Below are 14,624 nucleotides of genomic sequence, written 5' to 3' on the forward strand. Positions count from 1 at the left end.
ATAGCTCCCTGCAGCCTCGATCTCCTGGCCTCAAGCAGCTAGGAAAACAGGGAATACAGGCATGTGCTACCACACCCAGCTAATTTTCTATTTTTTATAGAGATGGGCTCTCACTATGTTGCCCAGACTGCTCTTGAGCTCCTGGCCTCAAGCAATCCTCCTGCCTTAGCCTCCCGAGTCTCTGGAATTACAGGTGTGAGCCTCTGTACCTGGCCAATTGTGTCAGGCATTGTGTTGAGCACTAGAGATACATTAATTAACAGAAAAGTTTAATTGGAAAAACAGTCATGTAAACAGACATACAATAAGGCACAATAACTATTATTAAAAAATATATGCATGAGGTTTAGTGAGGTCTCACTACTAAGTTATCCCCTATAGCAATGTCCCCCGCATTAACTGGGGAAGGGCAGGAGTGGTATCCCAGCCAGCACTCAGGAGCTGCTTCTCCAAAGCCTGGGCTACAGGCGCAGCCAGCAACAGTGGGCAGATTGCTAACACACCAGTGGTAGTGCCAATTTCAAATCATCGTATTGCATTTGAATGTAATGGTTATTTTTGCCATTGGCTTTGATTTCCTGCCAAAATTCTTCCTGGGCTTAGATAAAATTGGGTTTAACCTTTGAGAGTGTGTATGAATATGGATGTCATCCACTGCACATGGGAGAAGATTGAGAATGGTCGGTGCACACAGCTGAGGATGAGTCACGATCCTTAGACCAGAAAGGGAGCTGAGTGGGAGGCCAAGCAGGAAGGAGCTGCAAGTATGAATCGGGGTTTGTGGATTGAAGGCAATAATGGTGTCAGGACGCCTCTCCAATGTGGCCTCCCAGTGTGACGTGGGGATTGTGCCAGCCCTGGAACCTAGCGGAGAGGTGTGGGGAAAGCCCAGAGGCCCGGCAGGGTCTCAGACCTTACTGTGAGATCTGAATGCCCTGCTTTGGAAATTTAACTGTTGGGAAACTATTTGTATTTTCTGTTTTCTCTTCCTCTCTGTTGCTCAGAAAAACTTTCAGAAAATGCCATTGATATCTGTACTTTTGCCAGTGAATATGTATTGCTTCTTTAAATTTTTTGAAAGATATGGATTCAAAGTAATACAGTATAAAGAAAAGACCCTCAAAATGAAAGTGCCACATCGAGCTGTGTTCAGAGGAATTGAAGCTGTGTCCACATCCTTGGGAGAGTTGTAAAAAAGGAACAGCCCAACCCCCATTAGGAGTTGGGGGCAGGGGTGGACAGGCAGTTAGTTTTGACATCAGAAAATGCTCAGGCTGCTGGGGAGGGGGGTGGGGATAGGGATGGGAAGGGTCGGGGGCCTTTCCCACCCCTATTCCCCTACCCCCACCGCCACAGAACTCTCCTTCCAGAACACCCCTCCGCTGGACCTCCCTGAGGTTCCATGGAGGTATGCTTCTATGAGTAAAGTTGTTTCCATTACAGATGGGTTGTGGTAACCAGAGAGACACTAAGGAGAGAGTCCAGCTCTAGTCCTCAGAAGCTCTGCAAAGTCAGAGGGGACCGGGAGAGGCCCCTTTGAACAGGGACGACCACACAAACATGTAGCACCTCTTTCCTCCATCTCTTTAAAGTCTATGTCTTCAAGAACAAGCCCACAATCCACCTGAGAAATTCTCCCTGACTCTTTGGCCACCACTGACCTCTCCTTCCTGGAGCTGTCTTTTAATTGTTAAGATTAAGCACCACTTCGTGTCTTTTCTCTTTTGGAAACCACCCGACCATATGTTCTGCCTGTTTACTGGTGCCTCCGTGTATTCGTCTAACATCAATTTATGGGAGTTCTCGATGCAGCTGACTGCAAATATTTCCCTAGTTTGTTTGCCTTTTTATTTTGGTTATCTTTTATTTTTTGACACACTAAAGTTTAAAATACTTGTATAGCCAAGTCAGTTAATCTTTTCCTTTGTGACCATTTCTATTGCATCTAAGATGGAAACATTACTTCCTTCCAGAGACTTGATAAATATTTTAGCATGTCTGAGAAGTTTTTTTAAGCTCTTTAGTCCATCTGGAAACTCCTTGGTAAACAACGTGAAGAGAGGATCTAGATTATTTTTTTCTCTGATGCTAACCAGTTTTCCCAGAACCATGTTTAGAATAAATTTATTTTTCAATGATTTCTAATGCCACCTTTATGGTGTATTGAATTCACATATATCAGGGCCATCTTTTTCCCAGCAACATATTCAGCTCCATGCAAAGATTATTTTAACACTTGACTGTACACTCTGTGTTACTCTCTGTTAACTATACCCAAAATCGTTTAAAAGAAATAAACGCATACTTTACTCCCAATTATTTGTTTAATAAATATTTACTGAATTGTTTTTTGTGGTTGTTGTCCTTTTTTTTTTTTTTTTTTTTTTGAGACAGAGTCTCACTCTGTTGCCTGGACTAGAGTGAGTGCCGTGGCGTCAGCCTAGCTCACAGCAACCTCACACTCCTGGGTTCTAGCAAACCTTCTGCCTCAGCCTCCCGAGTAGCTGGGACTACAGGCATGAGCCATTATGCTCGGCTAATTTTTTCTATATATTTTTAGTTGTCTGGTTAATTTCTTTCTAGTTTTTTAGTAGAGACCGGGTCTCACTCTTGCTCAGGCTGGTATCGAACTCCTGACCTCGAGCAATCTTCCTGCCTCGGCCTTCCAGAGTGCTAGGATTACAGGCGTGAGCCACCGCACCTTGCCTTTATTTCAATTTTATTACTCAGGTAATTTAATTGCATTTTACAAGTGTCAGTCTGCAGTGGATTTGAAATGCAGATTTTAAAAATGAAACCGGTCTTGTCACCACAGACAGTTTGAGAAGCACTGCATTATATACTCTGTATCCCCCATAGCACTTGTCACCATAATTGTTGTGGATGCTAATCATGAATACTTGTTGATGATGGCCAAACCCACAGGTGTGAGTTTTGGAACCAGTTACTGTACACTTTCAATAAAGTCACAGCCTGGGGCTCTGTCATTTCTTAAATACAGGCACATTTCAGGGCTCTGTTATCTACACAATATCACACCCCTGGGCCTTGTCACATCCCAGCTGTCACACATCAGCTACTGTCACAGCTTAGGGCCAAGCATAGGCTGTGACAGGACCCTAGGAAGTGCCAGTATGTAAATATTGGCAGGTCAGGCCCTGAGTTGTTCTATATATGAAATATGAAAGGTCCTGGGATGTGCTGTGCTGTTATTTGAGGAATGACAGAGCCCTGCTTGGTGACTGCATCTGGGATACGAATAGGCCCTGGAATGTGACATGGTTCTGGAATGTGACCAGGTGCTGGGATGTGAGGTATTGATGAGTTCTAGGCTGTGACAAGTTCCGGCTGTGACAGGGTACAGACTCTAATTCTCCTGGGTTTTGCAGGGCCTGGAATACTGAGAGCTCTGGGAAAGGACAGCTCTAACGTTCAGGGTGCGTCTAGTTTGTCTTGCATCTGAGGTGTAACAGGGACAGCTGAATCAATCCAGAGGTGAAAGCGTATCTTGGTACGTTGGGCCACATTTGGAGTAAAGTTTGTTCTGATCTCCAGAGCTATTGTCCAAGCCTGTCCTACCTCCTGAGATGTGGAAGACACACCCAGGCCTCCTAACCCACAGCACAGATTTCTGTGCTGCCCGGGGGTCTGCCTTGGGCATCTCCCCAGAGAGTTCGGTCAGGGTCTGTCTTACAACACTCCACTGCCCCCAAGGCTCTGCAGCTCCCAAAGCTGCTGGAGGCTGCACCTGAGCCTGTCTCAGCTGCGCTTGCTCAGCCCAAGGACAGCCTGCAGCTGCTCCCATCCGAGGGCAGACCTCATGCAGAGCCACAGTGCCATCTGCTGGCTATTGTGAGCCATGCCGGTCGGGCCCAGAACACGCAGAAAGCAGCACACTGGACTAATTGGGAGCACGGAAAATCCGTCCTCATCTCAGTTCCAGATTAGTAGCGGTGGCCTCTCCTTTAAGCCCCTAGTGACCAGGGCCCGTCACTCAGGCTTCAGTGACCACAGCCCCTTGCTCAAGTCCTTCAGTGGCCATGGCCTCTAGGTCAGTTTCCTCACTCAGCCCCCAATGCCACCCCCCAGTGACCAGGGCCTCAGAGATCAGGGCCCCTAGGTCACACCCCCAGTGACCAGGGCCTCTTGCTCAGGCCCCATGATAACCAGAACCCCTCTCTTAAGATCCACAGTAGTGAGGACACCTCACTCCAGCCCGGTTTAGTGACCTGGCCTCATACTCAGGCCATTCAATGACCAGGACCTATAGCTCATGACCCCCAGAGACCAGGGCCCCTCAATCAGCCTCCATGGCCAAGGTCCTTCAGTGACCTGGGCCCCTCCTATAGGACCCTCTGTGCCTAGGTTATTAGAGACCATTACTCAGGGACCAGTGGGCATATGGAGTGGCATTTGTGGGGGCTCTCAGATTGCCAAGAGCCTGGCAGGTCCCATCTGGGTCCCCATCTATCATCCCCTCCCCCCGGTCTCCAGAGAAGCCAAAACAGAGGCCTCTGGTCACCAGAGCTTTCCATTTTGTTTTGCCTGGGTCCCTGGTTCCCTGCTTCAGACAGGGCCACGGCTGTGCCCAGGGGTCATGAGGAGGGTAGTCTCTGCCAGGGTTATCAATCACATCCCAGGAACTCTGGCCTGAAAAGACCAGCTTTTGTGGCATGGCAGCCCAGCCACCACCACCTGGGCCTCACATCCACTGGCCCTCCAGCACCGTTCACACACCTCTGTGCCATCACACCCCTCCTTCGTAGACCTAGTGCGCAAAGGCCAGACGCTTTCAGACACAGCACCTCACCTGCCCCCCACACCTGCCTCAGGCCCTAGTGCTGACTCTGCCCATCCCCTTTCTTCCAGACCCCAGCACAACTCAGGCCCTGCCCTTCCCAGGGCCCATCCCACTTGGGTTCATTTAGTTATTGAAACAAGCATCAAATGCGTACCTACATGTGTTAGGAACCACCCAAATAGGGGGGTAGGGTCAGCATGCAGAGGACAGCAGCACAGAGAGGCATTTAGGCGGAGATTGGAAGGATGAGTGGGAGTTTGCCACAGGGGCAGAGGATAGGAAGGCATCTGAGGGAAAAGGAACTGCATGTACAAATGCACAGAGGGCCGGAGTGTTCAGGAAACCAGACACCCACGAGGCTGGAGAACAAAGTGAAAAGTGGGGAGAGGGAAGAGAAACTTGAACAGGGAGGCAGGGGCCAAAGGAGGGAAGACCTCGTGGCTGAGCTACGGAGTGTGGATGTGTGTCTCCTTGGATAGAAAACCACCAAAGAACTCCACATAGGAGCTAATATGATTTTTTAAAAATTCTAATCAGAAAGATCAGACTAGTGGCATTATAGAAAATGGATTAGAGAGGGGCACAAAGAGATGCGGGAAGACTAGTCAGTCTAGCTGGTCAGCCAACAAACATTTGTTGAGTTCTGTAGTGGGCTGAATGGTGCCCCACCCACCCATCCACCAAAACATATGCCCATGTCCCAGAACCCACGAATGTGACCTTATTTGGAAAATGGAACTTTGCAGATATAATTAAGGTAAGGATCTCAGGATAATCCTTGATTATCTGATGGGCCCTAAATCCAATGACAAGTGTGCTTATAAGAAACAGCTTCAGGAGAAGGTCACTGAGGACAGAGGTGGGGGTGATACAGCCACAAACCCAGGAATGTCTACAACTATTAGAAGCTGGAACAAGGAAGGATTCTCCTTTGAGCCTTTGGAGGAAGTGTGGCCCTGCTAACAACTTGATTTCAAACCTGTGGCCTCCAGAACTATGAGAAAATAAATTCCTGTTGTTTTAAAGCACAAAGTTTGTGGTAATTTCTTACAATAGCCCCAGAAAACTTATACAAGTGCCAACCAGATACTATGGTAGGCATTGGACATACAATAATGAACACAGTAGATGTGTTTCCTGTCCTTGCAGATCTTAACAGTAAGTAAATTCACTTATTCATTCACTCAACGCATATTTATTTAGCATCTGTTATATGCCAACCGCTGTTCTAGGGGCTCAGGTTACTTCAGAGCAAAGTCTCTACTCTCATGCAGTTCATTCCTAGTGGAAGAGACAGACAATAAACAAGGAAAGAAAAGAAGAGAATAAAATAGAAACAAAAGAATAGAAATGGTAAAATAGAAGAGTAGAATAAAAACACTGGAATAGGAAAAAAAAAAACAGAACCTATTATTGCAGAATAGAATAGCACAGAAAAGAATGGAATAGACTATGAGTAGGGGTAAGTGCCCTGAAGAAGAATAAAGCTGGGTAAGAGGACAGGATGAGGCGTGTGCTGATCCTCAGGTCCCCTTCCTGCTCTTCTCCTGCTCTGCTATGAATTGTGAGGGAGCCCATCTCTGAGGCTGCGTCTCCCAGGCTCCTGCGTTAGCCGGTGACTTTGACCAATGGGAGGAACTGGTAGGAGACCAGCAGTCAGGACCAAAGGAGCTGCCAGGATCTTTCTCCACATTTCCCTCTGCCTCGGCTATCTCTGGACAAGCCTACAATGGTTCTACCTCCTACAGAGTGACCTTGTTCCTGGGAAAAACCTCCCCTCTTTGTCCCTACAGCCTCAGGGGTGTAGTGATTGCCTGCTGTTGCTGGTCTCTGGGTCACCTCAGCTCTCCTGGTTAGAGTCTCAGCCTTTTCAATCACCCATGTAGCCAGTTCCTTGTATTAAACATTATCTTATTAAAATACACAACATGGTTCCTGTTTTCCTGGTAGGACCCTAATTGTTATAGAAGGAAGGCAGGGTCCTATTTTCAAACCTGTGGTCAGAGAAGATTCACTTGGCAGGGACCTGAATGATGTGAAGGGGCGGGCTATGGCATAAAGATCTCAGGGGAAGAGCGTTCCAGGGAGAAGGGAGAGCCAGGGTGAAGTCCATAAAAGGGAAATATTTTAGTGTGTTTAAAGAACAGCATTACGCATGGATTCCAGTAGTGAGAGAGGAAAGGAGCCAGAGTAGCTGAGGTTGGAGGGACAGGCAGGGGCCACCTCTCTGTTCAAATGGTTCCCGAGAATGTCCTTCAAAGCCCTGCATGATTTAGCCTCCCATTACCTCTCTGACTTTGGCTCTTAGGACTCCTTTCTTTGCCCGCGCCTCTCCAGCCACTGTAGTTTTCCTGCTTGTCCTCAGCACTGCCCAGGCGTGTTCCCACCTCAGGACCTTTGCACTTGCTGTTCCTTCTGCCTGGAATGTTCCCCTCAAGATAGCCATATCACTTACTGTATTGTCTCCTTAGTATCTTCACCCAAATATAGTGAGACCTCCCCTAACCATTCTACTTCAAATTGCACACCCACCCCAGCTCTCCCTAACCCTTCCACGGCACTTGTCTCCTCTGTGGCATTATTTACTTTTTTGTAAACTCCATGACAGCTAGAATTTTTGAATGTTTAGTTTACTGATGTATGCCCAACACCCGAAACAGTGCCTGGTACACTGTGGGCCTCTGTACTAATTTATTGAACTAATTAATTAATTAGTTTTCATCAAGGGAGTGAAGTGACCCAATATACAATGTCAAAAGAGAAGAGTAGGCTGTGGGAAATTGACCATGGGGTTGGGAGCAACAGTCGAAGCAGGGAAGCCAGTTAGGGTAACCTGAAGGAATCTAAGCAAGAGAAAATAGCAGCTTAGGCTAAGACAGTGGCTGCAGAGATGGTCAGCAGAGGTAGGATTTTGGAAAAGGAGTAGATGGGACTTGGTAAAGAATAAAATTTAGGGGGAAAGGGAGAGGAGATGTCAAAGATGACACCAAGTGCCTGGCATTTTGAGGTGCCTTATCCCCACATAGAGAAGACCAGAGCAGTGTCAAAATTAGGAAGAAAGATCAAAAGTTCCATTTGGACCTAGTTGAGCTAGAGATGTCTAAGCTCAGAAGAGAGATGGGGACTGGAGAGTTAAACCTGTAGCTCATGAACCTGTAAAAAGCATATGGGGCTGGCGGTGGCTATGACCATCTGGCCCTCAGGGGACGTAGGGATGCCAGGTTCTGTGTCAAGCTGACTGAAAGAGATCCCAAAATATGCAGCAGGTATGCTTTATCATTCTACAGACAGCTAGATTCCCCTTGTGTTAATTTTTCTCCCTTGGTCAAGAGTGAATCCCTATATTCCAGTATGGCTCTTAGACCCTGTAGGGGACAAGGCCCTTGGCTCCCTGAAGGTTTGCTGAACATCAACTCTCAGAAGAAAAACTGGACAAAAGGCACACGAATTTATTTAATGTGTATACACACGGCCCTTCAGAATGAAGACAGAAAGATAAAGGGAAATTGTTCATTTTTATGCTTAGGTTTAATGAAGTAAGGACAGCTGAGAAATATGATTGGACAAAAAGAACACGATCTAATGCTAATAGACTGAGTGGAGAAACCCAGCAAGGCCTGCATGTCTAGATTCTTCTTGGCCCCTCTGACCATGCATTCCTGTCACCAAAAGCTTGGCACTTGTCCCCAAGGCCACATCAGAAGAATGAGGACAAGTGGTTTGCAGGCAAATGAAAAGGTTGGCAGACTTCTGTCTTAAATTACCAATGTCCTGCCTCTGAGCAGAAATACAGAGCTTTTAAAGGGGCGGTTTTCAGCTTCAGGCTATTGCTGTTCAACTCTAGTTGATGGCTTTTTGTTGTTTTTGTTGTTGTTTGGTTGGTTTTTGGTTTTTGTTTTTGAGACAGAGTCTCACTCTGTTGCTGGGGCTAGAGTGCCATGGCATCAGTCTAGCTCACAGCAACTTCAAACTCCTGGGCTCAAGTGATCCTACTGCCTCAGCCTCCTGGGCAACTGGGACTACAGGCATGCGCCACCATGCTCAGCTAATTTTTTCTATATACTTTTAGTTCTCCAGCTAATTTCTTTCTATTTTTTTAGCAGAGACAGGGTCTCGCTGTTGCTCAGGCTGGTCTCAAACTCCTGAGCTCAAGCGATCCTCCCGCCTTGGCCTCCCAGAGTGCTAGGATTACAGTAGTGAGCCATTGCACCCAGCCATAGTTGATGGTTTTGATTCATACCGTCTTTTGCTAAGACAATCTCATGACCTCCACCTGGACAATTCCCTTGAGCCATCTCCTATGGTACAAAGAACAAAGGACGGGCAGGGGTGATGGCTGATGCCTGTAATCTTAGCACTCTGGGAGGCTGAGATGGGAGGATTGCTCGAGGGCAGGAGTTCAAGACCAGCCTGAGCAGGAGCAAGACCCTGTGTCTACTAAAAAAATAGAAAAATTAGCCAGGCTTTCGTGGCACACCTGTAGTTTCAGCTACAGCCCAGCTAAGGCAGGAGGCTCACCTGAGCCCAGGTTTGCTGTGAGCTAGGCTGATGCCATGGCACTGTAGCTGGATGACAGAGCAAGATTCTGTCTCAAAAAAATACTTTTTTAAAATAAATAAATAAAACCTTGGGGGAAAAAAACAACAAATGACACTCCCCTGCCCCTATGACCAATGGCCTGAGACAGGGATGCAGGTTTCAATTCCCAAAGGGAATAGGGGAGGTTTTAGAGAGACAAAAAACATTTTTACCCTTTTTCAGGCCATTCTCCCTATTACATTCCTTCATTCTGGGAGTGGAGCAGGACTCTTTTGGAATGGGGGTCTTAAGACCTACAGTCAAACAAGGCAAGTCGGATAATTTCTTTATGGCCAGTTTTCACATGGAAAGGTGGAGGGAAAGTTAGAGTAATAGAGCAATATTTTTAGGTTTTATGGCTGGCTTTGGGGAAAGGGAGTTCTGGTTTCTATGACCTGCCTTGAGGAAGAGGGATTCTAGTATCCACTGCTAACCTTGGGGGAGAATGGGACTGAGAGACAGGAGGACAGAAGGTCAGAGAAAACTTTTGCTCCTGAGGCTGCTGCTGAGGCCTTCATTTGGGAATATTGTTTTCTGAGCCCAACAACCCCTACAAGCAGGGCTCTTGCCCAGCCCTATGTCTCAGAGGATCCCTGCTCTGGAGTAACTTCCTCTGGTGCTGGGGACCAGCTGGTGGCAACAGTGCTGCCCGGTGGGTCCCCTCAGGCCTGGATGAGGATCCACGTGGCCACAATTCCTATTTCTTCTCTTCAGGAGAAGAGAGTGGGCTGGTCCGATGGCAGTGGGTTATCAGAACTTACTAACGTTAGTGTCCCTAAAGTTGGTATTCAACCCCCCACTGCTAAATTGGACTGGCTTTAAAAAAAAAAAAAAAAGAAAAAGAAAAAAGAAAATAAAAAACAGCAGAAGAAAGTGTAACAGAGGTAAAGTTCAGGCAAAGGGCAATAAAATGTTTTACGAGTTGTTTCTCGAGAGGAGCACAGAAGCTGATCATTATAATGTTAGATTATAAAAGATAATTTTAAATGGATAGGAAGGACAGGAAGTGCCTCACATCTGTAATCCTGATTAAGAGGAAGTCCCCCAATCCAACCCAACCCCCACCCCAGGGAAAATGCAAGTGTACCACGGGCTGGTTATGTCAGAGTGGAGCAGTCTGAGAGGAGATAGCATAAAGCCAGAAAGCCAACCTAAAGGAGGGCAAGACTGGGGACCGAGTATCAGGAACAGGACCCAGAATTTTTGGTGCTCTTTGAAGCTGAGAGCCTGATTGTGTTTATCAGGCCAGATGATTTTCCTTGCATCCTGACCCCTCTACTGATGCTAGGCTGGGGCTAGCAGGCAGCCAGTAAAACCAGGGTCCTGCTACCCACAAAGGGATATAGGTATATATAGGACGGTGAAATAGACACTGTGTGAAGAGCACGTGCCACCCTGTGATTCCCGCACCTCTTGCACAGTGTGGCTTCCTGCAGGGTAGGCACAGGAAGTCAGAGTAGGGCTCTGGGGTGTAGTCAGGGGAGCTGAGAGGAAACAGGGGTGGGGGAAGAGAAGCCAAGACTGAGGTGTCAGACACGCCCAGAGAAAAGAATGTTGAAGACAGTGAGAGCAATCAAATGCATCCAATTCTGCTATCAGATGCAGGAAAGAGACTGGAAAAGGTCTCTTAGATCTGTTAACCGGGAGGTCATTGGTGCCTTAGCCACTTTGGTCTGTTGGTGGGGGTCAAAATGATGAAGAGGTGAGTGGACAGAGACAGCATGTGGGGAGAGCTCTTTTGAGACGCTTCCTATTAGAGAGAGCAGAGAAACGGGTAGTGAAGGAGAGTGGGTTGGTCCAGAGAGAGGCTTGCATTTGCTTTGTCTTGGTTTGTCTCGTGTTGATTCTTAAAGATAGAATCATGATTGGATTTTTGAGTTGAGTAGGAGAGGTTGAAGATGTCAGAGAGGAAGAATGTGGCTAGGACTGCCATCGTCCTCTAGTGGCCACTCTCCCATCTTCTAGAGTAGTAGAGTCTATGAATTTCAGCAGGGTAAATAGCCTCCTGGAACAAAAATGACATTTCTCCACCTCCCTTGCAGTTCTGTAAAATAATGTGACCAAGTTCTAGCCATGGAAGTGAAGGGGGAAATGTGTGCAACTTCTCGGAAGGTCCTCAAAGGGAAGGGCCCTGCCCTTCACCTGCCCATTTCCTCCTCCTGCTGGCCACAATGTAGATGTGACTGCTGGAGCGTGAGTGAGCCCTGGGGTGAAAGCCACATTTTGAGGATGGCAGGCGAGATAAAAGCAGCCTGGGTCCCTCGTGATATATTGTCATACAAGCCCTGGATGGGCTATGTCTACATGAGGGAGGAATATATGCTGACTTTGTTTAAAGCTGCTGTTATTATCAGTTTTCTGTCACTCATTGCAGAACTTGATATTAACTAAGAGAGGAGAGATCCTAATATAGTCAGATTCCTTAGTAGAATGAACTGGGTGAGGTAGAGAGCGATATAAAGGTATCAGCCCTTTGTAGGATGAACACTTCCTCTTTTGGAAACTGGCTCCACCACTTGCTAGCTGTGCGACCTCAGGCAAGTTCCTTACTGTCTCTGCTCCTGTGTTTCATCATCTGTAAAATAAGGTAAGGCTCCACACAGTATGGAGCCACGGTGTTTGCTATGGCTGTTAGGATATAACACAAGGGAAAGGGGAGAGAATGGCTACAGATGCAAGTAGGTTTTAATTTGTTACCACAAAGACAAAGGAATTTCTGTCTGGGTGGCTCTTAAATTACCTAAAATAGAGGGGAAAATCATTAAATGAGAGTGGGTGGTATGGGGGCAGAGGAATCAGAGATACGAAAAGATCTGCAAAGTTATGGAACAATTATTGTAGAAATAGATAGAGCAAGCTGACTGGAGAAACAGAGAAATTGCCAGACTGTGCCGAGGGCCCATGAGGCTGAGGATCATGACTTTATCATCGAATCACTTTTTCCAGCTATGGAATTTTCCATAACAATTTCAGCCACTCAGATTCTAGAGTAGAAAAGGGACGTGATTGGGATTATATGAGACTGGAGCTCTGCCAGATGAAAATGGAAGAGAAGAGAGGAGCACAGAGGCTGATCATTATAATGTTAGATTACAAAAGATGATTTAAAATGGATAGGAAAGCCAGGCAGTGAGTGACTCACACCTGTAATCGTAACCCTGTGGGAGCCCGAGGCAGGAGGATCACTTGAGGCCAGGAGTTCAAGACCAGCCTGAGTAATATGTAAAACCCTACAACAACATGTTTTTAAAAAATTAGCCAGGGTCAGTGGGCCTGCCTGTAGTCCCAGCTACTCAGGAGGCTGAGGCAGGAGGATCGCTTGAGCCCAGGAGTGTGAGGCTGCAGTGAGCTATGATGATGCCACTGCACTCCAGCCTGGGAGACAGAGTGAGAACCTGTCTCTAAATAAAGAAATAAATAAATAAAAGAAAATGAACAGTAAGCCAGGAGGGGGTGGGTAAACAGCAAGAAAAAGGAAGAAAGATAGATTGGAAGTCCTGATGGTGGCAGAGAGCTATCGAATTGTGGATGGGTGCCCATCCAAGCCTACCCCTCATGCGCTCATGCTCCCACAAACGTGCACACACAACCACATGTATTGGTTTTCTAGTTTAATTCCTATTTGGGGGCTGAAAAGTGCCCAGATTGGCTTCCTCAAGGAATAGACATGGTAAGAAACGTAAAAATTCTCTAGGTTTCGGGACTGGATTGCACCCTTGTTCAAACCCACACAAGTACAGAACTGAGGCATTTCCTTCCACATTACACTCACACTCCTGCGTGTCAAAGACCTGACCATCTGGTTCAGTGGCACTTACAAGTATCCTGAGTCATTGTAAGTGGGGTGACCGCGTGGGACAGGGTGGTTGGGGTGTAGCGATGCTTCAGGACACAGAGAGGTGACTTTCATCTTACATAGAATGGAGGCTGCTGTGGCTAGAAAGCCTCCTCCCAGGAATGACTAGAAGATCATCTGTCAACATATGTGGAAGTGTGCAGGGGAGGGGCAGCTTCTGTGCAGTTTCCTCATACTGACTGACGGGGGTGGGGTAGGCCACTAAGTCATCTGGCATCACAGCCTGACCTCCCCACTCCAGACCTCCAACCCACCTCATCACCATCCCCCCACCCCCACCCCCCAACCCTTACTATCAGAGGCCCCAGGATCCAAGTTTCTCCAGGGCAAGGGTGGGGATTTGAATTACCTGTCTCTCCTTGTTCTGTTCCAAGCTATTGTAATGACATAAACTCTATGCTTTGATCCTCTTTCCTTTTTATTCCTAAAAACTTCTTTGGAAGTAAACATACACTCAGATACAAACACACACACACTACTCTAAACATTAGCCCTTTCTGTGGCTGTCTTATTTCACTTATCAGAATGTCCTCAAAGTTCATCCATGTTGTGCATATCACAGAATTTCCTTCTTTTTTAAGGCTGAATAATATTCCATTGTTTTATATATATATATTTATACACACACACTATGTTTTCTTTATCCATTCATCTGTTGTTGGACATTTAGGTTTCTTCCACATCTTGGGAATAATGGGAATAATGCTGCCATGAACACAGATGTCCTAATATCCCTTTGAGATCCTAATTTCAATTCTTTTGGATAAATACCCATAAACGGACTGCTAGTCCATATGGTAGTACTATTCTTAATTTTTTGAGGAACCTATATATTGTTTTCCATAGTAGCTGCACCGTTTTGCTTTCCTACCAACAGTGTACAAGTGCTGGAATTTCTCCACATCCTTGTCAACATTACTGCCATTTGTTTTTTAATAGTAGCCATCCTGACAGGTGTGAAACGATATCTTATTGTGGTTTGATTTGCATTTCCCTGATGATTAATGACATTGAGTATCTTTTCAAACACCTGTTGGTCATTTATACATCTTCTTTGGAAAAATGTCTATTCAAGTCTTTAGCACGTTTTTTAATTGGATTATTACCTTTTGTTATTGAGTTATAGGAGTCTTTATATATTTTGGAAATGAACCTCCTATCAGATATATGATTTGCAAGTATTTTCTCCCATTTTTATTGGCATATAATTGTTGATAGTAGTTTCTTATGATCCTTTGGACCAACTCTTTTCCTCCTTAGGGAGAAGCTGGAAACTAGAGCTTTTATCCACTGACTCTGTGTTGAGCCAGGATAAGGGGTTAAGGCAACTGCCACCCCAAACCATTATCTTTGTTCCTCTCCAAGTAGCTAGGGGGAGATAGATCCTGT

This window comes from Lemur catta, chromosome 7, assembly GCF_020740605.2.
Source record: "Lemur catta isolate mLemCat1 chromosome 7, mLemCat1.pri, whole genome shotgun sequence".
NCBI lineage: Eukaryota > Metazoa > Chordata > Mammalia > Primates > Lemuridae > Lemur > Lemur catta.